This window comes from Apis florea, unplaced genomic scaffold (assembly GCF_048593485.1).
Source record: "Apis florea isolate Af1SG1 unplaced genomic scaffold, ASM4859348v1 contig_3496_pilon, whole genome shotgun sequence".
Classification (NCBI taxonomy): Eukaryota; Metazoa; Arthropoda; class Insecta; order Hymenoptera; family Apidae; genus Apis; species Apis florea.
In genome coordinates this window covers 7,879,496-7,905,068 of record NW_028256773.1, presented here as the reverse complement: position 1 = coordinate 7,905,068, position 25,573 = coordinate 7,879,496, and the positions used below count along the sequence as shown (strand labels likewise).

Genomic DNA, 25,573 nt, shown 5'->3' with positions numbered 1-25,573 from the left:
TTTCTCACATTTGAATTTGCCGCCATTTTCAATATGTAAGGATAACATTGTAGCATCAAAGACGCATAATAAAAGAAAACGATAACCCTTATTGATCAGTGTAAATCATTTTCAACGAACGAATATCATTTACATGCAACAATAAAGAAAATGAAGAAAATTATATATAAATAAATATTATACTAATTAATATTTTCAACTGAACAACAACGAACATTTTCAAACAACAACGAAATCGCTATTACATGCAACGTAGTGATATCAATCATTAATCAGCCAACATTTTCAAGTAAACGAGAAAAAATCAAACAGCGAAAGCCATAACCGAAGATGCATTATAAAAAAAAAAAAAAAAATAGAACAATAACTCTTAAAAAACAAATATTAACCAATCGTTAATCAATCACCAATTTCAACGAACAACAGCGAAATACCAAAAATGTATAATAAAGAAAAAATAGAGCAATTGCTTGAGAGACGAACGAATATTACAATCAATAGTTTTCAATTAAACAAATTGTCATTACACGTAGCAACGTCATTATGCTAAAAAACCTAGGACCGAACGACAAATCAAAAAATCGTATCTGCTACACGCAATCGAGTGAAAAAAGAAAAAAAAAAAAAGAATGGAATGATGCTTGGAAAAGGATTATTAACCGATCATCAATCAACATTTTCAACTGAAAAAGCGAACGAAGAGCGTGCGAAGAGACGAGCAGAAAGTCGAGAAAATGATCTAGAAAGTAACGGCGGCGCGAGCGCCATGCGTCGGGTGGTCAGTGATGAAACAAGTGCGACGATGTATTACGTGAAAAAGGTTCGGTGTTTGTGTTAGAGGAGAAGCGATTACGGCCGTGTGTGTGTGCGCGCCTCCTCGCGAAACGTCCATCCGAAAGGGGAGGGAGCATTCCACCCTCCCCACCTCTTGCCCCTACGCCGGAGACAACACGTAGCGATGCGGAGAAATTGCGGTTAGATGTCACGCCAACCGACGGCCAACGGTGAAGTTTCAATTGCCAATAACTCCTGGCGCGCATCGCGCGTGCAAAATGGATTTTCGCGCGTGTCGAGTGGTTAAAGCGATTTTAATCCTCTCCTCGCGAGGGGGACGAGAGGATTCTCTTTAACGCGGGTTTTCATTCCACGTGATTCGTGAAAATGAACGCTCCCCCCCCTCCTCGTTTTCGGGATCGAAACAACGCACAGGAGGAGGAAGAAGTAGCGAGGGATAAGATTGCGTAGAATTTTTCTTCAATTTCGATTATTCCAATTCGCCGTTGTGAGCGGAAAAATCCAAAAATTCTCCCGCTTTCTCGTTCGTTCCGTTCTAGTAATCGAAAGGTATTCCATCGATATCATTGAAACATCGCAGTTTGAAACGTTACTTTTATATTAATGTAAATGTTAGTTTTAATCGAAGGATAAAATGTAAAGAGTAAAAAATAGGGAAAAATATATCGTATCGAGAAAATTACTAAAAGGATTAAAACGAAGGAACTAATTAAGGAATTATTATTAGCTTCGTTTGAGAAAATTCGATTCCATCTCGTCCACAAAGGAAAAGGAAAAGGAAAAATAAAAACGAAAGAATGAAAGCAAAAAAAAATTGATCAAAAAATATCAAGTGCAAGATGTTATCTCTCAAGAAAATTAATAAATAAATAATATGATATAAGATTCGTTTGATAAAATTCAATTCCAATCCATTCCACGAGAGAAATGAAAAAATAAAAAACGAAAAATGAAAGAGGGGAAAAAAACACATCAAAAAATCAAGAAAATTAATAAATAAGTAGATTCGTTTGAAAAAAATTCCATCTATCCCATCCAATCGTTCAAAACTATACGTACACTCTATCTAACTCCGTTCGTCTTTCTCCCCCCCCCCCCTTTTTTTTATTACCTGATGGCACGAATGCGTGGCAACGATTCGCGACGCATCCTTCGCGAGGTTAATATAGGTTTGTAGGCGCTTATTGAACAGGCAGAGTTGACACCGGTCGGCGGCGGCGATGTTAAACGAGCCGCGGTGCAATTACATGCCGTTGTAATCACCGTACCATCGATGCTGACTCACAATCAGCCTGCTCTCCGAGCCGTACGTATCTCTTTGCCATTTAATCCTGAACGTGGTAATTTCGCAGCCAGATCGAACACGTATTATGCGCCGTGTTCCTTTTTCCATCCGCGATCATCCGAATTCTGAGATATAATCTGCCTGTAATCGCTTTTAACATTTTTTGTTTTGTCTTTGGTAATAAATTATATCGTAATTTCTTTGAAGATTAATACGAGAGGATAGAAAAATGTAATGCGGATAAAATAGAATGAAATTACGATCGATTCAAATGAAATATATAATGTTATAGATTTAATATCAATATATATGAGAATATGATGATTTGGAATGTTACATTTTATTATATTTGTAGAATTTCAAAAGATGAATTATCTCGAATCAAAACAGTTGTATTTAAACCTCAATAATTTCGTGAAAAGAATCGTTAAAATTATTCGGGATACATTTAAAGTGATAGATTTTTGAAAAGAAATGAAAACATAGTTGATCCGTCATAGAATCGCATCGAAAATACACAGAGAGAAAACAAGATACTCAAATATATTTTTATCTCTCTATTCCAAACACCATTACCCGGTATACCAACTTCAACCACAAACAGGTATCTCGGTTAAATCTTCAATTCTACGCTGCAACGCGAGCCCATTAAAACAACATAAAAACGAGCACCGCGGACGATTCTATTTAAGCTCGCCCCCTCCATTCTCTCCTTCATCCCGGTTGCCCTACTTTAAACCATGTGATCATCCAACTACGAAAAAAAAAAATAAATAAATAAATAAAGAAAGAAGGGAAAAAAACTTTCCACAACTTGGACGCAACAAAATGAATCCTTTAATTACACGTTTGGCAAAGAAAGTGACGCTCGAAATCGCAACGAAATCGAAGAAGAGGAAAATTATCCGATGAATTATCCCGATCGAAAGTTAGGCAAGCATTTCTAAATGTTGCAATTTGAGAATAAATTGCCGCCACTCTGGAACGAGCGATCGTGAAGTTGGCTGCTGCTGCTAGTTATTGCGGTAATAGCGTTACAATTTTGTAACTCGTTCGACCTTTTCCCACTTTCTCTCGGATCGTACTGAAAGGACAAACGTGTCGTGAGCGCGGTGACAGCTCGCGCTGCCAGAACACGTACGGCCTTGCCGAGGAAAGTTGACCACCGGCTGCCTATACCACGCCCTACTCTGGCATTCTCCTCGCTGTGCGCACGCACCCACACGCGTGTCCGCTCGAGTATCGTGCATGTGTGTGTATGCGCGCGCGCGCGCGCGCATGATACTCGGCTAGGATATTTGCACCGGTTGCGCACTGTGCCTTTTGACGTCACTCTCAGTTTTTATTATAATGAAACGCTTTTTTCCATGTTCGTTACTAGTTTATGTCGTATTCAAGATGTAATTTAATCCTCCAATCACCGGCTCGGTGAAAATCAATTTTTCCCATGTAGTGTTTCACCATGCCGTGTTCATTTTATATGTATTATAAAATATACCGAAGAATGGAGGAATGGAATTTTAAAATAATTTTCATTTATCGCAGAGAATTTTATTTTTTTTTTCTTCTCCCTATGTATAAATAAAATTAGTCGAGGTTTTTTTTGTAAATTGAAAAGTTTCAATTACGGATAATCTTATAATCAGATAAAATACACCGTTACGTTGCCATTAAAGAAAATGTCAAATCTATCCAGGTCAAATCTAATTGATAATTAATATACTGCAGAAGAGAAAAGCGAATAAGTGTTTTTTTTTTTTATTATTATTATCAATTTCATTGTACTCGATGAGATATATAGAATTTTTTCAATTCACATTAATATTTATAGAATAACTATTTTATCGTTATATATTGTGTAAAAAATTATCGTGCCTTTCTTTGTTTTATTGATAGAACTTTTTTCTAAAACCTGTTATCGCGTTTCGATTAATATTTCGACGGATAATTTCCATCTATTCAAATAACACGCTATTCCATTACCATTATACCAAATATTTTAAATATCAATTTCAAGGACAAAGTTGACAAGATTCACTTCACCTTCTGTCTCACCGTCGATCGATAATACGAACTTTGTTATCCAATCTTTGCAACGACGAGAGAAGAATAGCGCAGAAAATAATGTAACGCAAGTATTAAACAAGCGTCCACGTATTTTTGAACGCCATGCACGATGTATTAAAGCGCTCATACTTACGATATTAAACCCGGTGTTGGGGATTGGATTAATAGTGGAAAAAGTGGGATAAACGATCGGCATCGCAATTTCGTTTCTCTTTGCCGCGCCGCTCTTTCGTCCGCCCACGCGACGTTCAATCTCGAGCGTGACAAGCGGATTACAAGCGGACACACGACCCTCGATGTGAGTTTCTCGCATCCGAATTCAATCGCGAAGATCAAGAAATTTGTTTTCACGTTCGTCGAACGAATCTATACCTTAATATCGTTGATACAAGATTTTCCGTATACTTTTTCTTCTCTTTTAAAGAAGCTTAATACTCTCGAACCCTCTTTCTCGAACGCGTTATTATTCGTTCTTACATTAAAGAGTTTAAAGTTTCCTCGAGATTGCAGAAGTTGGTGGATCCCCGACGTTGTGAAACTGGGATCTGTGCGTAATGTAATTTAAATTTTTATCAGAAAGTTCCCCACTTCTCGAGCGCGAATAAATATAAGGGGAGTGGAGGAGCGTGGAAAAAAAAAAATTTCATTGTTATCAGTTCGTTTTTCATTCACGCACAATAATCATTGCCGATATTCGAAACAAATATTTGAATCCGTCGAGGAAACGAAAGAGAGAAAAGCAAACGAAATTCCCTGAAGAAGTGAAAAGTGAAACGGATCGGAATCGTTTCGAGCGCAACAACACCTCCGCTTATTATCCACCCCCTCCCCCCCTCTTTTCCCCGGATTAAGAAATAAAATCGCACGATTAATACGTTTCCTTTCGAGGAAAGGAAACAAGGCAAGGGGGGATAGATGTATTATTCATCGGAGACCGGCAAAGATCTATAATTTGCCACTCGTAATTACGCGGGTGACCGTGCATACAAAGAGGGGGAAAAAAGAAAAAGAAGAAGAAGAAAAAAAAAAATCTCCCTATCAACGGACTATCGCTTGACTGCATCCGCGTAACCCGTTTTGCACCGTGTTGGAACGTGTTCCCCTCTTACAAATTACACGTTTCGTTTCACGGACCCGTCAACCGGGCCCGTTCCTCGGCCGGTGATAATGTCGTCAGCTGTACGACGCAACGCCACCGTCGTTGCCCACATTTTCGAAGAACATCCGATTAATCCTCCTACGAATGGATTCCTCGATAGCTATGGGGATCAAGTTCAATGTACAAGGTAGATTCTGTGGCAAGGTATCTTCTTTTTTACTTTTTCCAGGGGATAGAATATATTTTTTTTGTTTTTCCGTTACGAAACGAAAATTTTTAGATCATAGAGTATTTTTTTTATCCTAAAATATGATGTATATAAAATTTGTAGATTAAAATTATTTTGAATAGCAATAAATAATTGATTAAATAATTAACATATAATTATTAAATATTAAATAATAATAATTACAATATATATATATATATTTATTTATTTATTTATTTATTTTTGATATTAGAATATCTTTGTAGTTTCTTTTATAAATGTTACGTAAATGCGTTTATCCGTAAAATTGTTGTTTGATCGTAGAATTTAGATTATGATTTAGATTAGATTAGAAGATTAGAATAAAATATATACTAAAATATATATATATATATACTTTTATATTTTAAATTATTATTTAATTTTTAGATCATAGAGTATTTTTTTTATCCTAAAATATGATGTATATATAATTTGTAGATTAAAATTATTTTGAATAGTAATAAATAATTGATTAAATAATTAATATATAATTATTAAATAATTAAATAATAATAATTACAATATATATATATATTTATTTATTTATTTATTTATTTTTGATATTAGAATATCTTTGTAATTTCTTTTATAAATGTTACGTAAATGCGTTTATCCGTAAAATTGTTGTTTGATCGTAGAATTTAGATTATGATTTAGATTAGATTAGAATAAAATATGTAAGTAAATTTTCGATTATTCTAATCTTGAAATACTTTAATTATTTTTCAAAACGATTTTGACCTCAAAATCATCAGAATCTTTCTACATCTTTCTATCAATCTCCTAATAATCTCCTTTAATTAATATCAATTTTGGAACATAACAGGAGAACAACACGTAGAACACATTTATTAAAAAAAAAAAAAAAAGAAAAGAAAAGAGTAGAAACGAAAGACGAGATCATTTGTAAAATCACGGGTGTTTCTGGCGAGCGAAAAAAAGGACATTCGATATCAGTGCCGATAATAAACAATTCGAGTCCCCTATTCGGAGAGGGGGATGGCCGAGAAGGTGTTTGTATCGGCCCTCCTCCCATCGTTACTCGTTGGACAATGGTTGGGAGCCGGAACACACGCGGCCTTGTCGAGGATAGTTTAACCACCACGCCCTGCTCCGACATTCTCCTCGATCACGCGCGCGTGTGTGTGTGTTGTACACCCACACACGAACCGACCGCAGTCCTCGCGTGGGCAGATTATTCCCCGTGGTGAAAACGACACTTTTCCTTTTTCTTCCCTTCTTCTTCTTTTCGTTTTTCTTCTTTTTGAAAATTGTTGTTGTCTTGTAAACTTGCTCCGAACGTGCGTTCCTCTCCTCTCGACGAAATTGATCGTGAGATAAGGTGATTGCGAGTTTTCTTCTTCTTCTTCTTCTGGATGGATTTTTTAACTTAGATTTTTTATTCTCGCTCGTTTCGTCGAACGACAGATTTTTAGGGGAAGAAGAAGAGGAGGAGGAGAAGGAAGGAATTAAGGAAAAAATTAAAAGTTTGCAGCTTGAGTTAAATGGAAATCGAGAATGGAAATTTCGTTTTGTAAGAGTTGAATGTTGATGATCGAGAACAGTTTATTATATTATAAATAAATTATACGTAGATTTCAGGGAAGGTGAACCGTCGTCGTTGCGGTTTTAATCGCGGTCTTGTGTTAGAAAGTGGCTATTATATGCTTCGTATCTTTGATTGAGTATCGAAAAGATATTATTGACGACGAAGAGCTTGTTAATTTTCCTCGTTTATGCTACCAAGTTCCTTGGATGGAATGATTAATGCTTAGCTTCGTGCCGTTTCCATCCGTTTTTTTGGTTCTAATTCGATTAAAATGTTTTTCAAACTTATGAAAGTTTCGGGAAGATAACTTACATCTTCCAATCTTAACCATCGAATCGAATAAAACATTAATTTTGATTTAATTGTACATAATGTCACGTTATATTTATGGATAAAATTTGTATTTTGAGTTTGTATAGAAAAAACTGAATTAGTTTATACATTTAGAAAAATTTAATGTGACATCGAGGATTTTCGCTTTAATCGTTGCCCAGTATTATTATTATGGAGAACGAAGGATTATGCTCTGCACTTTAACATACTATCAGATGACGGAATTAAACGTATAGAATTGCTATTTTCTAGTTATCACTCCGAGAATTATTCCACGTTATGGATTAATTAAATCGTAATAAATAAATTGTAATTAATTTAGATAAATTTAATTACGATGTGAAATCGAATTATTGATAATAAGATCTTCGATTCGATGTAACTTATATTTTTCAAAAAAAAAAAAAAAGAATGAAAGCAACGAAGATCGAGTCGAAAAAAATAACATTTATTTAAACTTACAATTGGACGAATACGTAAATGTCCTTGATATTTTGCAAAAAGTGATCCGTAACACGAATGTCATCAACGCCATCGATTAAACTACAATTTTCCAAACAGCTGTCACAGAGACATTAACAGTTATCAATGTTGCACAATTTTCAATATTAATTATTCGTCTATTGTAATTTGTTCCATCTCGAAGATAAAACGTTATAATCGTTATGTATTTCACGTAAAATATCTTTAAATAGCTTTTGCACAAACGAAAAGTGATCATTTTCGAAAATGTTTTCATTTCATGATATCATTTTCGAATGATATGCAATGACATGTCAATCGTGTGTAGAAATGGAAAGAGAGCGCGTAGAAAACTTTCTACAATCAGGAAAAAGAAAAAAAAAGATAACACATCGTGATAAGATACAACATATTAATCCACTTTTGGCATTTTTAAAAACAATTTTTAAAAAATTGAAAACGATTTTGAAAATATTCGAACCACGCTTATTAAAACTCTATTTCTTCATTTAACGAATATCATCTCGATATAATAATTTACTAGTATCTATGGATGCAACTTTGCAAAAAAAAAAAAAAATCACCATACCGAATCACGTTGATATTCATGGAAGAAAGTGAAAAGAAGATGTATTTGAAGTTCGAAAAGGAAAAAAAAAGGAATAAAAAAAAAAAAGAAGAAGAAAAAGAGAAAAGAGAAAAAAAGCGGAACGAGTCTGTCGTAAGAATTTTATTGCACCGATGCCCGGAACGAATCGATGCTCATACTACTTACTTCCAACGTATCCGTGAAACACGTAAAATCTACTTTCTAAAATTAAATTTCAAACGCATAATTGTTCTATTTCCATATTAAAGATTGTAAAATGTGATATGATTCTTGATTGCGTACACTGTTGCAGCTATGTATATACATAAATACTACATACGATTAGACAGACTTGCCAACTTGTTCGACAAGATTGTATCAATATTAACACAAGGCGTAACGAACAATTATCAGTGTTAACTTGAAAATGAAATTCTGTCACTTCTTCGCACTTCTGTTTCCTTCTGTTTCCTGGAACATGCACGTATCTCGAGTCAAGAAGAAGAAGAAGTTATCTCGAAAAATTAACGAATTTGCGCGCGAATAATTGCGGGTAGAGGAAAGATGGTCGTAACGGTAGGTCTTTAATCGACCGACAGATGACGTCGTTGGCTTGTAACAAACGGTCAAGTAGCATTCGAACAAGAAAGAATCCAAGATGGAGGGCAGAGCGTGCGTGCGTTGCACGTGTATACCGGGCTATCGACCCGGATGTTTTGTTCTGAAGGATGCTCGCTTTGTATACGGTCAAGTTTCACGCGTTTATCGATAATCCTTGCCTTTGTTCTTGAATCAAATGGATTAGTGAAATGAATACAAATGAATTCTTTTATTTATATATATATCTTATTGGAAGAAGATAAAGGTAATACAATTAAATTCTGTAATAATAAAAGTTCATCGTGACTTTTCGCCTATTCGATCGATGCAACGTTCTATGATTCTGTTTGAAATGAAAAAAGGGATCGATATGCTTCAAGTTTTGAAATTCGTTGTTATACGACACGAAGAGAACGATCGAAAAAGTTTCAAGGTTCGAATTGAGAAATCGTGCGTGCGGTGATCCATCATATGTGTTCGTTAACCTGACGGATTTACAACTCTCTCCAAGTTTGCGAGGGGGAACGATACGAGAGAGCGTAAGATAATATCAGGCACATTACCCATTACGGTACTTTTTAAAGTAAACTTTAAAGTGAATTTCGTAGAGTGAAAAAGTTAATCGAAAATTAAAAAAGATTCGTAAAGGCTATCTATGACTCTATACCATATAACTTCATTTAATGAAAATTTTTCTCCATTCTTTTATTAATTAAATAATCTTTTATCTTAAGATTAAAATTAAAAAAAAACAAAAAAAAATTAGTAATTATTCTTGACGATTTTTCTCCATTTATTGCCATTCTAAATAGTGTTGTAAAGATTTTACTTGCACATCGTTAAAAAAAAAAATTATCAATTTTAAAAAACTTTAAGTTCGATTAATCGTTGTTTACTAATAATCGATGATAATATACATGAAACATCAAGAACTCGATAAACAGCTTCTTGCAAATATTTATCAAAAAATATTGACAACGCTCTCCCGAGTTTAATTCGACTCGCTTTATAATATTTTCAAAATTTATTATTGGTTTTTCGTAATCAATCGTATAATACCTTTGATATTGGATTTGATTTAGATTTATAACCGATATATATTGAACTTGATACCCTCGATATAAACACTGGAACATTCTCCTCTGATATTCAAGGCTGTACAAGTCCCTACGACACTCCTCCTCGGAAAGAAACACACTGGTATCGCACGATAAATCGATATGGAGGAATAATAGAGGGTGGAAAACGGTGAGTAATAAGCGTGTGTGCTATGAAAATAGGCGGAATGCGTGTCCGCATAAATTGCGGATAGCAAGGCACGCTTGAGAGATAAAGCACGCTTGGACTGTTCTCTTCTCTCTCTCTCTCTCTCTCTCTTTTCTTTTTCACAGTCATGCAGTTATACGCGACAATCAATCCGCGCAAAGGAGAAGAAGGAAAAAAAGAACGGGCAAACGAGTTTGTGAAAAGAAACGTGTGCTGAGTCGTGTGAGTATGAACAAAAAATAAATATTGGAATGAAATAATATTCGTGTATATATATATATATATATGTAGAATGATTTGACCGACATTTTGAATAAAACGTTGAAGAACATCGGTGGAATTGCATAAAAGTAATCCAACGGAGAATGAATTGTGTCTAATTTACAAGAAACAATGACTACAAATTTAACGATCGACAGTATATATTTTATCCATTACATCGAATTACCACGCATCATCGTTTATGCAACAGGGGATAACAATTCATCTCGGGAATTAAAATTTCTTCCATACGAACAAATACAATTTGCTCGTATCAGAAAAATATATCTGCAAACTTGTTTCAAGGTAAATCTTTGATCGGCCATCATCGTTCCCGATGTCGTAAATTTCCGCTCGTGTCGTCCGATCTCTCTGTTCATCCGAATAGAGAAGAACAAACAGAGAGAGAGAGAGAGAGAGAGCTCGAAAAAAAAGAAGGAAAGGGAACGAAGAAAAAAAGGAAAACAAAAAAAGAAGAAACACAAAGCGATGATCGGCAGAGGCGTGAGAGAAAGCTGCGCGAGTACGTAACGTGCGTGCAAAGAGGACGAAAAGGAAATGTGTACAGAAGCGATTCTCGATAAGTTCCACGAACGATTTTATGTTGGGAAGCGCTTGGACACGGTAGTTGGACCGTGACCGAACCAGAAGCATAAATTAATTATCCGGCGTGGTCGTTGGCGAGTTGGTGGCCAAGGAACCAGCCACCGTTCAGATTGCGCTTTGGCCAGATGGTAAACGGAGGAGAAAATTTGAGATAAATTAAAGTGAAACGTAAACGTTTCCATAAATAAATATTATTCGAATATTTTTCCTCTAATTTCTAACGATTTACGTGGAGATAATGTTTACTCGTTCGTACGTGGATTTTTAAATGAAATATCTATTTTAATCGAAATGTATATACACTACTGTCAAAAGGTTTGGAAAATAATTAAAAATTGTACTTTTATTTCTAAAAAGTATATATAAAAATTAATATCTATATTACGAGTCATTGTAAAATAATTTCAAAAATTTGTTGCAGATTTTCTTCGCCATTTCATTTTAATAATTTCTCTAGATCTTCCGGAATTTGCATATCTTACAAAGAAGTTAGAAACTACATAACCGAAGAAGAATACTTTCTAAAAGTACTTTGTAACTTGATAATGCAAACGCATAAATTTGTGTACTATGTAAACGGAAATTTCACAGTAACAACTCGAGCTAAAATTAAATAATGTATGAAATCCAATCAGGTATACGTGTATTTATATACATACTAACGAAGTTATGAATTATTTATTTAAATATCCTTTTTTTTTTTTTCAAAATTTTTTTTAGCGATACTTTTTTCTTTTTTTATAAACCGATATACAAATATACTGTATTAATTATCTTTCTGATATACATCAAAGCAGGTTTTCACGAGGATTTTGAAAAATGAATCAAAACAATTCCACTCTAATAAAAAAAAAAAAAAAAAAGGCAAGAAGAGAAAAGAAACTTATCGTTGATCTGAAAGTACAATCGAAAATACAATAATCCATAGGAACAGTACACATAACGAATAGTTGTATCAAGCTATTACGCAATAAAGGACAATGTTGGCATAGGATTTGGCCGCAGGCGAGACTTTTAATCATATTCAATCGTATAATAATTAATATTCATTCTTGCGCGTTAATATTCAATCTTGCACAATCAGGAATCGACGAGCGATTTTCAGACAGCCGGTGTCCCGTTAAGAAATTGCATTTGTATGCTATCGAACGATCCGATCTCCTCTTGGAGAGCTTGCTTGTGGCACGATAAATAATGTTATATGTGTATACCCCCCCCTTTTTTTTCTTCTCTTTCCCTCCATTTCTTCTCTTCGTAACAGTAAATTCGTTTCTTTATCTTTTCCTGTCTGTCTTTTCCCTGTTGGAGTTGGAGAAAATAGATTGTTGAAATTGATATTTAAAGGGAAAGTTTTCTTCACTTTTTCAACCAATATACAGGATATTGTAGATTCTTATTACATGTCCAAAAAGTGGGATAAGCGTAGAACATTCCTCAAATATTGTTGGAAAATGATTAATTTAATACAAAACCTAATCTAAATCACATTCAAAAAAAAAAAGTGAAAATGTATGTAATCTAATTTGACTTAACTGAACCTAAAACACACACAAAAAGGAAATAATGTGAAACTTTTAAAATCTGACAATAAATTAATATATATATATAAATAAACCTAATCTAAGGAAAACACATTCAAAAAAGAAAAAATATATAATATGAAGCATCTACAAATTCTGACAATAAATATATGTATGTATCTAACCTGATTCAACTAAAATCTGATTAACTTAAAACACATTCAAAAAAGGAAAAGTACATAATGTGAAACACTTATAAAATGAAATTAGTACACGTATGTAAGTACTTCATCGTTGAATGTCACTGTGACCTATAAATCTTGAAAACGGATACTTTCTATCTTCAATTTGCGTATGGATATATTCCATACTTTTCTAACACTCGTTTCAATTTATTTCAGAATCTTTCGAGATCGGTTTCTCGAACGTTATTATGCGTTATATCCAATTGTAATCCTCGACAAGAGAGCAAAAGCTTCTTGATGGCGCGAGAATTCTTATCGCGATCGTCATTAGCCTGATTCGAGACCTCCCACTGGCTAGCAGCTTTCTACGGGTAAGCGTTATTTATTGGAGGATTAATAAGCGGCTGGCTAACCGGTGATTAGAGGCCGCCTTCTCGAGACTTTCATTATCGTAAAACGTGTCGATTGTGATTGTGCCCCCGACACCGACGAAAAAAAAAAAAGCCAGACATAGACGCCGATCCATTCTTCCTCTCCTGCGATGAACATCAACAATGATGTGGATTGATTACAAACAGAAAGATTTTACATTTTTAATTTTTCAACGTTACGGAGACGTTTCGTGTAATTGGAATTTAGATAAGTGAACGTGGAACATTCGGGCAATCGGATCACACATCCAATACAATCCAAAGTCTCGTTCATAAAGTTGGAGTTCCACTGTAATATTTTATTTGAATCCTTCCTTTCTCTCGCGAAAGAAGATCATTTACAATGATGTGGATCGATCATGAATGGAAGTTTGAAGGTTTTTTTTTTTTTTTTACATTTTTAACGAAGGCGTAATTGGATATTTATATAATCAGATAATCGTATCTATTATGTAAAGTTTCGTACGTATAAATAGAGTTCCATTACATTCACAAGCATTCTTCGTTCCATCTTTTACTTGGTGATTAAGACTAAGATTAACGATGGTGGAAGATTTATCTTTAACTCTCGAAAAGGATCAAAAACCGATTCACCAACGATTTGACCGAGTGAGGATTTAATTATATTCGTGTAATTCGTAAAATAAAATCATAATTCGACCATGCATTTATATTCACGTCTTCCAACAGACTTGCAGACTGCTCTTCCACCACTGTTCAGAGCCCGAGCACAAAAGGCAATTTACGGTATGGTTCCCTGCGTAAACCACGAGCAAATAAACAAACGTCCAATTTCGAAGAAATTTTATCTCGTACACGGGTTAACCGATAACCATAACGATCGGTGGATGCGGATATTTCGTGAAATCCGCATCTCCATAAAAAGGTTTGTACACGTTGCACGCGATTACCTTATCGACGTTACAAGGGAAGGAAACCTTTCGATCGTCCTTGCACGACAGGAACGGCGAGGAGAGACCTTTGCCACAATGGCGACGCTCCCACTCACGATGGGAAAAATCGTTTCTCCATCGATGGCCGCGATCATGCTGAACGATAATTCGGACGACATTTGTAATATTTGAAACGGTTGACGAGCAATTAACGCGGTGAACAACAGTTGCGAACAACAGGTGTCTCTAGTGTCGCCGGTTTCGCATTATACGTGTTGCTCTCTTCGAAGCTTGGAGAAATGGTAAATCGCTGTAATTGTAAGAGGTGTTATGAAATGGAAATTAATTCCTCGTTTTTTCTATTTCGTTTCAAGAGATATGGAGTTGGAACAGAGGAATTTCGATTCAGAGGGAATATTAATTTTACAGGTTTTTTCGTAGAAAATTTTGATTTTACTCGATGGAAAGTTCGTTATGCGTGAACAAAGAAGAAATTGTTCTAAATTTTTTAACATTATTTCTTGAAACTTTTAACATTATTTCATCAAAAAGAAAAGTATATAGAATAATATAGATAAATATTTCGTTGAAAATATCGATAGATAAAAAATTTCTCTAGATTCAATTTTGCTGATTAATTCACGTAAGATGCCTGCAACAAGATCGATTTAAAATTCCATTCCAACGGCTATATATCATCTCGCTTTTAAAAATGATCCAAAACACGCTTTCACTAAATCCAAACATATCGCGTGAACACGATCCAAATTTCTCCTCGATTCGAAGCTCGGAGCCACTTCCTGGTTTCTATTATGATTCAATGGCGATAAATCGTATTAATATTAATCGCGTATCTTGTTCAGATCGATTCTGCGTTAGAACAATTTCGTTGCATCGTGTCGCGTAGACATTTTTTTTTTCTCTTCCTCTTTTCAATTTTTCTTCTCCCTCTTCTTAAGGTTTCGAAGAGAGCAAGAAGAATCGATTAACGACTCGAGAGGAGAGAGAGAGAGAGAGAGAGAGAGAGAGACGTTTTGTACAGCGACGAGGATGGAAGGACCAAGCCCTCGAGGATCTCGACGGTAGAAATACCTTATTCGATGGTGTCGTTCACCTTCCGGATGACCGTAAGCGAAGACCGGTCCAAAACGGAGCGGAACACCGGTTGAAAGAGGCTTTCTTTTACAAGATCCTCGATTATTTCTTCCTGGATTCGAACACGATCCAGTGGATCTAATGGAAATTGATCGATTGACATTTATTCAATTTTGTAAGTAAGTGTGGTAAAGTGATTCAAATTTCACTTTGAGAATTTTGTGTCGATTAAATTTAACTTGATATGATGTTGAATTTTAATACAGATCGCCATCTATATATAAAGAATAGAAGCTTCAAAATAATTACCAATATACATTATATACAATATATGTATATATAATATTCGATATCCATCGACATAATATGACTGAACTTTGTAAGAGATAGCTGAGTGGCCAATGCCAACAAAAGAAATGAAACAGCACTAAACTATAGTTTCAACGAGATCACATAGTGTAGCCAAAAGAAACTAGATCATCTTTCAATGAAGATAAACAAAAGTAACTTGAAACTACGGCACTACGATTACCCATAATCACAAACAATAATATCCAATTAGCATTTCCAATGCAAGAATCCGTATTACCCTAATTATAGACAATCACAGATGGCCAGCAAAATAGGTCGAACAGCGTTGTAATTAACGAAATCATATGGTTTGATCAAAAGGAACTAGGTCATCTTCCCAATGAAGATAAACAAAAATCAGTTGAAACGTCACGAAACTCTTGACACTCGTAACTATAGGCAACCACAGATGCCCATGCAAACAAAATAAATCAAACGGTGTTAACGAAGAAAAATCGATTCAAAGAAATCATATGGTTTGGCCAAAAGAAACTAGATCTTTAGATAATCTTATAGAGAAACGAGAATAAAGAAAAGACACTTGGAACAGGCGGCGATTAACCCATTACCACTTTATTAACCGCGATCACGTCAATTCTTCGAGCAACAATGCATTTAACACGCGTTTTGCGTTTAATCGTACGATTGCTTAACCGTTTCCCGCCGCGTCGAGAGAAAGAGAATTAATTCAACGGGAGATTTATGGACGAACGCGGAAGATAAAGTTACCTCTGATCAGATTATATTTTATTGCGTATTGCGGAGATGTGGAGAAGGGTTGCAAGCACGGCTATAAAATTAGAATAACGCGTGTAAGGAACAACCGACGCTCGACAATAATGTGAATGTACATTGATCGTCACGTTTGCCGGGGAATACATGTCTCGATTTTAAAACTGCTGCGTTGGATAACGAAGAGAGTGGAAACAGTTTGTAACAGTTAAGTAAATTAGCTTCCAATCGAGTGAATAATATTAAATGTTGTTAGGAAAAATTTTGTTTATCTATATCTATAGGGGAATGGAAAGGAGATCTGCGTTATTTTCATTTTCATTAACATAATTCAAAAGAAATTTTAAAAGAAAACGAGAATTATCTCATACTTCGAATCCACTTTTGATAAAGTTTACAGGTTTTGAATCATACATACGGAATAATAGATTTGTTTCCAATTTCTATAACAACGATATAAACTTACGTTCAATAATTCAATAGTCTATCTCCAACAACAAGATTGGAAACGTAGATACTAGTGAAACCAGCAATCAGAATTTTTCGAGTGAAAATTCCTCTCGACGAAAAGTAAAAAAGCGTCTACGACAAACTTTTACGATCTCACGCGTATCATCGCCGACTTTCTACAACAAAAAAGTTACTTAACTTAACCTAACCTAACTAAGCGCGGTTCGCTATTATCCATCGAGTAGCCTACCACCATCGAATGAAAAATATGGAAAAAGTTAAAAGAAGGTGGCGCTCTGAAACGTGAACGTAACCTGATCCGCGACTTGAAGCAGGATCGAATCGAATCGAAGGTAACTTTTCCGTTTGACGAGAACACTTGTACGTATGCCAGGATCTCTCTCGTTCGCTTGTTCCGCCAATCTGCCTAATTATACGTTGCATTACACGTTACACGCGTTCGCGTGCACGCCTATAAGGATAAAAGTGACTTTCTCATGAACTTACCTTTCCTGTCGGCTCGAATATCCTTTTCCTACAGTTCGTTATCTCGAAGAAGACGAAAGCTCGTCGATCAAATTAAATTCTCATCGTGAGAAGAATTGATTAGAATTGGAACTGGAAAAATATAACGCGTATGGAATGTTCACAGGGATATAACATTGCTCATATTTCTTATTTCTTACTTTGTTCGATCAAATTAAACGTCGAGAATCGAGAGAAGAGAATGATTTGAAATTGAAATTGGAAAAATATAGTGTACAGGATATGTATAAAAGTATTGCTAAATTTAAATTTCGAGGTTATTTTTGGATCGTTGAATTCGAAAGTTATGGATATTTTTAAAATGTTTCGAATGTGTATCACGTAGCAATTTAAAAAGTAACCTTTGGACAAATTAACGATTATTAAACGTCGAAATTTAAGAAATTATTCAAACGTATCTAAACGAAAGATCTATGTCTCATATCCTTCAGCGGAGAAACGAAGTGACACGATTTATTACGAAAATTCTTCGATCATTCTTTTGTATTTTTTCAACGATCCAAATAAAACTTGCAAAATGACAAATTCGAATCAAAAATTTTGTTCAATATTACAATGCAGCCTACTTAGAGAATAGGATAATAAGATAAAATTAAGATACATAATTGAAAAATAATATCATATCTGCCTATTTTTATTAGTATCTTGCTATACTAATTTTTAATTAGTATTTTATCTGCATTCGAGCAACGTGTTTCGACACGAATCGATAAAAAACTTAAAATTAACCATGATTTGTGGAAGATGGGCAAGCGATCACAGTACAACGTTGTATCCCGTTACGCTCGTAGTGGTAGATCTCGATCGAATCGAAAGAAAAGTGATCCTACGCCATGGAATCCGAGCACGTGCAGATGCCACGTGCACGGGGTGCGTTCGATGCGAATAGCGATGCACGAGTTGCCAATTTTTTTTATTAAATCGCGAATAATCCTCAACTCGCATAAATAATCTTTCCTTTTGAAAAATTCGAAGAAGCGAACCGTGCCTCGAACAGTGTTCAATTAATCTACGAGAGATTAAGCATAAATCAACGTAAAGTTTTATTCGACATTTTCTAAATGGTATGAAAAAAATTCAGAAAAAGATCATCGTACACGCGTAATCGTGTTAAATCATTTAGAAATTCCATAGAAATCTTCTTTCGATTCTTCAAATTTTCATTCTTCGTATCGATCGATATTTGTATGCGCGTAACGCGTCGCATTTAGATCAGTTGAGAAGTTGAGATATCGCTTGACGGTTAGCAGTTAACAGGGAAAGAATTTCTTCTCTCCAGATGTTATCTCCGCGGTTTCGCGATGGGGAGTGTGTGTTGATTTGATTGAATGACCGAGAAATGTTTTTTAACCGCGTCTGTCGCGTTTAGAGACGTGATCTAACCTAAAAGAGATACATTTTCGGTGATGCGAAAATCGACCGATTCGTAACTTGTAATTTACGTTTCACGTGCGATCGAATGGATATGTAGAAATTATGCGGTTGTGCCAGGCATATTATTATATCGCATAGATATAATAATATCGTTGTCAATGCACGGGTAAGTATTAATCCATATTGCATCAGTCGATCAATGTAAACATGGTATAATAAACGCGTCCAAGTATGAAATACCGTTGCATATCATTATTATAAATCCTCATAGAAAGGATATACAAATCGTTTCAAAATCGAGAGAACAGATATTTTCGTCTTCGAAAATTTTTTTTAAGTCGAATTATTGGCAAGAAACAATTATATATATATATATATATATACGTTAGATTTATAGGTTATGTACTTGAAAGAGAGAAGAAACTTGGTGGAAGAAATGATGACACGGATAATCGATAGGATGGAACGCGTGACAAGTGAAACGAACCTTTACACCCGAAACAATAGACCGTTCTAAAACACGGGCGTGATCTCATAGTGAGGAGAACGAGGCATCCATTTTGGCGGATGCTTATTACACTCTCACGGATTTGTGCGGTCGTCGAAGGCGAGGATAATGGACGCGGTGCCCGCAGCGTTCCTTTGACTCGGCAAGAATTTAACTCAAAACGTTACACTCGTCGGTGTACACACCTATTTTCTGCATTCTAACGTTCCACACGATCGTCCTCGTGCATCTGCATACGCTACGGCCACGTGTCACCGCGATCTCAAATCGGTCGCTATTTATCCACCGTATTTTTTCACGTATTTTTTTTATTTCGATTTTTACATCGTGACGGGATGCTATTCGAGTATATTCTGTCTATAATCGAACATTGTTAATTTTAAAAACGAGTTAAGTGATTTCGAATTTACGCGAGGTGATTATATTCGTTTTAATTTAATCGTTAATAAAGATAACCTCGTTAATTTTGAAACCGGTATTCGGATAATTAAATTAAAGTCTGATGAACAGATGTTGAACGAAAATTTAGAAAATTCGTAAGGATTTGTCAATGAGTGAAATGAAACAATGTGAAACAGAATCTAATACTACGTAATAATATATTACTGTATATTGTATAACTGTAAAATGAAATATTCTAATTTTTAAAATATTTACACTTCCTTATTAATGCTTTAATGAATGATACTTTGTTCACCTCACTCACTTTGCATATATAATCTAATCAATTTAATAAAAATTCTCGAAATAATTTTAGACAAAAACCTAACCTCTCTTTTTATAACCCTCAATTCGTAAATGAATCGTACTAAGTATATATATATATATTACAAGTAAATCTAAATGATATATAACAAAGATATGTAACAAAGAAAATTTGTATTTTAATAATTTTTTGCAGTTTCTGGCACATTTCTGTCAATTTTTTTCAACATACGATAGCTTGTTCACAGAGATCAGTCACTTATGAATATCCTGGAATAATTTTAGACAAAAACCTAACCTCTTTTTTTATAATTCTCAACTCGTGAACGAATCCAAGTTACCGTATGTACATTTAAATATTTTTATCGATGCTCCAACGAATGACAGAGTTATTCTCGTTCGTCGGTGTTCGATCAATTCGCGTATACAAGGAATATTAATTTAATAAATATCCACGAATAAATAATTTTAGAATCTCGCAATTTTCTTCAAAGACAGAAACCTTTATCTCTTTCTACTAGCCCAACAACGGCGAGTCGTTAATTGCACGGAAAGGACATTAAATATACAAGTTTCTTCGATCATTTTCTATGATTCATAGAAATCCTGGAGGTTGGACAATAGATAAATCCGGTTACGTCCATCGGCTGCGCTCTTTCAGCCGCAAATTGCGGCATGAAATCTCTCGTGCGCAGTCATGCACTTCTTTGAAAATAGTTTCTCCGATTAATCGGTTTGCCATCGAGTCGAATGTAACGGAAAGGTTATGGCTGTTTTATTAAGAAACAACGAGCGAGAGAGAGAGAGAGAGAGAGAGAGAGAGAAAGGGAGGGGATCGATCAGAGAGACAGTGGAACAAAAAAAAACTCGAGTCGGGAAGAATTCGCTTTCTAAACTATATTTATATATATATATATATATACATATATTAACTATACAGCTTTGCAAAAACTTTGTGTTTCAGTATCAGATTACATAAACGATTCTATTTTCCATATATTCTTTATTCTGCTACATTATTAACTTGATTGCACGTAAGGACAAAGCGTGCTTCAAAAAATACTTCAATTTTAATAATGAAAAAAGACAAGGCATATTATAAAAGCTTGGGAATATTTTAACGTTTATCGTTACATTTTTTATTTTTTTATTCTTTTTCTTGACAAATGAATTTTGAATTTATATTTTTACGAGTATATTTTCATCGAGAAATAATCTCCATTCTCTAGACATTCTAAAAGACACAGAGTTTGACATTCTGAAAAATTCTATTTTCCACTTTTTATTGTATCGTCAGAAAAAAAAACAGATTCATTGAAAAACCATGGACAATTGATAATCGACCACAATCGCTTTAAATAATTGCAGATTCGACAGCGTGTGTGTCGCTGATCATCGATTAATTGAAACGCAATTTTCAGGAGAGCGATCCACGCACGTTTTTTGTTTTTATAAACCTCAAAGAATCGAAAGAGAATGAGTTTGAAATGGGTTTTTCGACGATTCTCGATGACATTTTACAACGCGATGGGGACGCGTAATAATTTCCTCCTTTCGTAATCGGTGACAAGATGGCTCGTGTCTCCTCACGCCTTCTTTATTTCCTTTTCGATGCAACAGATGGGCACGTCGCTTTTATGATTCAACCGCACGCCCGTTTTGCAAGTATTGGGACGTTGGCTAACGAGGTAAGTTAACCGATGGTCAATTAGTTTCGAAGAACAACTGGCTCCGATGCAAGTCGAGAAAAGCCAAGGAGAACAATAAGAATCCTGTAATCGAGTAGGTAATTGATCCTCGGCCAATATGGAGTGTTAATTTCAAAAATTTTAATTTTTATCCGATTTCTTTATTTCAATAATTCGAGTTTCGTTTGGAAATTTTCAAACAGATAACTTCTTACCGTTGCTTCTTCACTGCACTGGTTTTTTATTTGTCGCATATGTCCGTTATACGTTCATTTTTCGATGATAAGGGAATTTACATGTTGCCTTTCTGGAATCAAGAAAAGGAAACGAAGACTTTGAATTCTCTCTCCTTTAAATTTATAGTTATAACAGGACGTAATACATTTATTCTCCTAATCTAATATAAATTTAATAACAATTATACGAAAAGAACATTGGAATGCATCTCTGTTTAAGAAATGTTGACTTGTATGCATAAAATGTGAAATAATTCCTCCTAACCTCTTCAGAAACACTTGTAAGACAAGGTTAAGATACTTGCAAAATACTGATTATCGAGTAAAATAAAATATTATCAGCGAATTTTTTTTACTTTTTTAATTATTATATAAAAGAGTTCTTCAATAGATTTTCAATCTCTTTGTAATAAATATAGACACACGCGTTAATAAAACACACACGTCGATAATAAAACAGGCGAGGATTGAAATTGGCCGATACGAGAAATGAATCCGTTCTCTCGTTACACGAGAATCATTTGGAATGAATAAAAGATTGGGAAAGGAGTAGTTTTCTCGGCGAACGAGCCCTGTTTTCCGCACGGATGGCCGTAAAACGCGAAAATGCAAATTCGCGCTACCTAAACGCCGGCCATTCCGTTGCAAATTTGCTCACAGTGTGGGCTGGCGCGGTGCGGTTACGGAGAAATTCGCTTGGGACACGTCACGGTGCTCGAACCGGCCTTTCGACATCGCTATTCGTCCGTTACAGGTGTAACCGTTCGCTCTTTCTGATGCAACCAACCAACTCTGATGCATTGTTTCCTTCGCGGCCAAGATGAATCCGAGTCGCCACTGTCGCTCGCTGATCGCTCATCGCGGAAAAAAGATCGAACTCGAGGTGAACTGGATAATCGGATTCGAATAGAAATATCGAGATTTGTTTTCCTACTGGAAAAGTAATTTCTCAAGAATTTGATGATAGGCTGTGTTGTTTAGAACAATTTTATGCGAAAACGAGAGAATTTCGTGAATTTTTAATAATACGAGAAGTAAAAATGCTTTATTTAAAATACGTGAACGAAAAAGTTTTATATAAATTAGGATAAAATTTGAAACTATATATACAATAATAATTTATTCGTAACTGTCATAATTGTTATCCGTTTCGAGTAATAAATTATCGAAGCAACTTTATACTTAACCTATAAAATTTTTTTCATTCGTCTTTCAACATCATTTCAACATATATAAATAAAAATTAATAATACGTTAGAGTTCATTTTAAATATATATAACGACGAGAAAAAAAAAGGAAAAAATAATCATAAAGTTAAGTCGGTGAAACAACGTAAATACTGCCGTATATATATTCTTATCGATCTACCGTGATGTCAAAAAAAGGAAGAAAAGAGGACATCGAGTCGAGGTTTCCAGGGGAAGAGAAGCAGTGTTTGTAAACTTTTCCAACGAATAATGAATTTTTTATCCGTGTACGGTGTATGAATATACGGTAAGCGGATGAATATGCATGAGCATTAAGTATAACGGTTGCAATCATCGACTTATGCCAGACGATCGAAATAACGCGGGTCGTTAATTTATCTCGATGGCCCCTCTTGTGCGTATACACGTACACGCGATAATTTGTAGCAAGCAATATTTGGTCCGCGAGTTTTGAAATGGTAATAAGGCAACAGGCTTTATCAAACGTCACGACCGACTCGGTTAGATCGACCAGCCTTTCACTCGAACTCGAAAATTCTTTAGAAACAACGGTACACCTGATAACCCGAGTCCTGATCCGATATTATTCACTCGGCAATGCCTTTCGATTCCCAGCCTTTTTCCCCTCGATATCGTGGATCGTATCGAAGAGCAGAAGCGCGCACTCCCGTAAAATTCGAAAGAAACGAGTTGCGCGACGACGAGTTGTAGCGTACATTGTAGCAAAGTCGTTCGTTTTGTCTGGTATATTTCGTTTCAGGAACGAAGCGAATTTTACAAAGGAAATTATCAAACTTCATTGATCACGCGCACACTTGGTATCCTCAAAGTTGAAAAAGTTGGAAATTTGAAGCTGTTTGTCGACTTCTCTACTTTGGCACTCTGATTTCTAGTTTCTTTCCACAAGAGAAATCTTGAACTCCTTTTAAAGAAGTTTTCAGTCGGCAAAGAAGAAAAACTGTGTTGGAACGTTCTTTTCACCGAGCTAATTCCCGATGATTTTGATGACGATTCAAGAAGTATCCGAAGTATTCTGAACTATTCGTTCCACCATTTCGAAGATTGTTCAAGTGTGCACTTCCTTGAAAAAGAAAAAGAAAACTTTGAACGTGATCGAGAGTTAGGTTAGGATTTTCGAACTTGGAAAGATCGGTGAAACGGAGAAAATAATTCTTATCCGATATTGTGCACGCGTTTGCACAGATACTAATCTAAATATATAATCGGAAATGAGCGTGTCGACGATCTCGCGAGGTCAAGACTGCCCCTCTTTCCACGAGACCTTGGCGAGCGTCCAGCCTCGTGCATAGCTAAACTAACCTCGCCCAACCTAACCTCACCTTGCGCAGACTCTCACCTTCTCTGCTTTCCTTCTTTCCCCGTTATTTCACCGCGGAAGAGGATACCATAGCCCGTTTCTGCTCTATTCTAAGCTGTTGCGCCTCCTTTTCTGAAACCTCTTGTCGATTTCTTCTTTTGTTCCCAAGTGCACTTACTTTCGCCGCGCTTCCATCCTCTCTTGAATATCGTGATATTCTTGCTTCTCTTTTTTTTCCAACTCCTTTAAATTTTTTACAAATAATCTTTTAATACTTTTTATTTTTATTCGATACTTATCATTCGCTCTTTTTTTTTCTTTTCCCCTTGCTTTCGAGTCCTTGAGGAGGGAGAGTGAGTTTTTTGTTTATTTTTAATAATTCCATTCTTTTGTTCGTTTTTTTCTTTCTCACTCTCGACATTCCCTTATCCCATTTCAAGTTATTTCGCCTCGAACGGAGGATTATTTCAATCCACATCCTTTTGTTCGATAACAAGTAATTGTAAACTGTTCTCGATCGGCTGCGTGTTCGAATCAATCTCGACGATGAAGCATCGAGAGAGATACCGTGTCGCAACTGCTCGCAATTTCTACGAAATCGGTAAATTTACTTCAATTTCCTTCCAATCTATCCGTCTATCCATCGATTGCAACTCTCGATTCTGAACAGATGCGCCTGATGATCGTTTCGAATCTCAAATTGGATTGGACGATGAACAAGGAAACAATCAGAGAACGTCTTCCTCGTTCTTTCGCCATTCTCTCTCATTATCCGTAATATTATTCTCTCGCTACGTATACGATGATTTATAATTTTAAAGGATATCGTTCTACGCGAATACTTTAATTGCGATTAAATTTTTCCTTCACTTATTTCATTATTATTAATTTTAAAAATTGAACGATACGCCTTTTACTATAATTTGCTATAGTGTCATTCATAAGGAATACCTATATTTCGAATAATCTTTGCATCTCGCTCTATATAACGTATATTTTCCTCCCGATTCGTGTCACGATTGCATCATCGAGGAGCAAAAATTAAACAATTCCTTTATAGATTGATACGAAATCGTCAAAATTTTACGATTCAATGCAAAGATTATATACAAAAAAAAAAAAAAAAAAAAAACCAGAAAGAATTACGAAAACAAAGAAATGGCTATTCGC

The 25,573-nt window shown here is 35.2% G+C and overlaps 1 protein-coding gene and 3 long non-coding RNA genes across 6 annotated transcripts in view; 2 read left to right on the top strand and 2 right to left on the bottom strand.

The window, feature by feature from the left end:
• LOC147656867 (uncharacterized) overlaps positions 1 to 11,793 on the top strand; it is a 139,029-nt gene extending 127,236 nt beyond the window's left edge. The window contains exons 2-5 of one of the 2 annotated variants that reach the window (XR_015293591.1): positions 10,184 to 10,277; positions 10,421 to 10,517; positions 10,587 to 11,477; positions 11,584 to 11,793. This is a non-coding gene — a long non-coding RNA (uncharacterized LOC147656867). Of the gene's footprint in view, positions 1 to 10,183; positions 10,518 to 10,586; positions 11,478 to 11,583 lie in introns of both variants that reach the window. The other variant, XR_015293592.1, reaches the window with a different exon arrangement.
• The window catches only part of LOC100866760 (uncharacterized), a 141,287-nt gene that overhangs the window by 68,740 nt on the left and 46,974 nt on the right, over positions 1 to 25,573 (top strand). The window lies entirely within an intron of this gene.
• LOC147656866 (uncharacterized) lies at positions 12,152 to 14,374 on the bottom strand. Its single transcript, XR_015293595.1, has 2 exons — positions 14,210 to 14,374; positions 12,152 to 12,461 (listed from the first exon to the last, which is right to left on the bottom strand). It is a non-coding gene; the product is annotated as an uncharacterized LOC147656866 (long non-coding RNA).
• Positions 21,054 to 24,316, bottom strand: LOC116415481 (uncharacterized). Its single transcript, XR_004226099.2, has 3 exons — positions 23,687 to 24,316; positions 21,856 to 21,947; positions 21,054 to 21,724 (listed from the first exon to the last, which is right to left on the bottom strand). It is a non-coding gene; the product is annotated as an uncharacterized LOC116415481 (long non-coding RNA).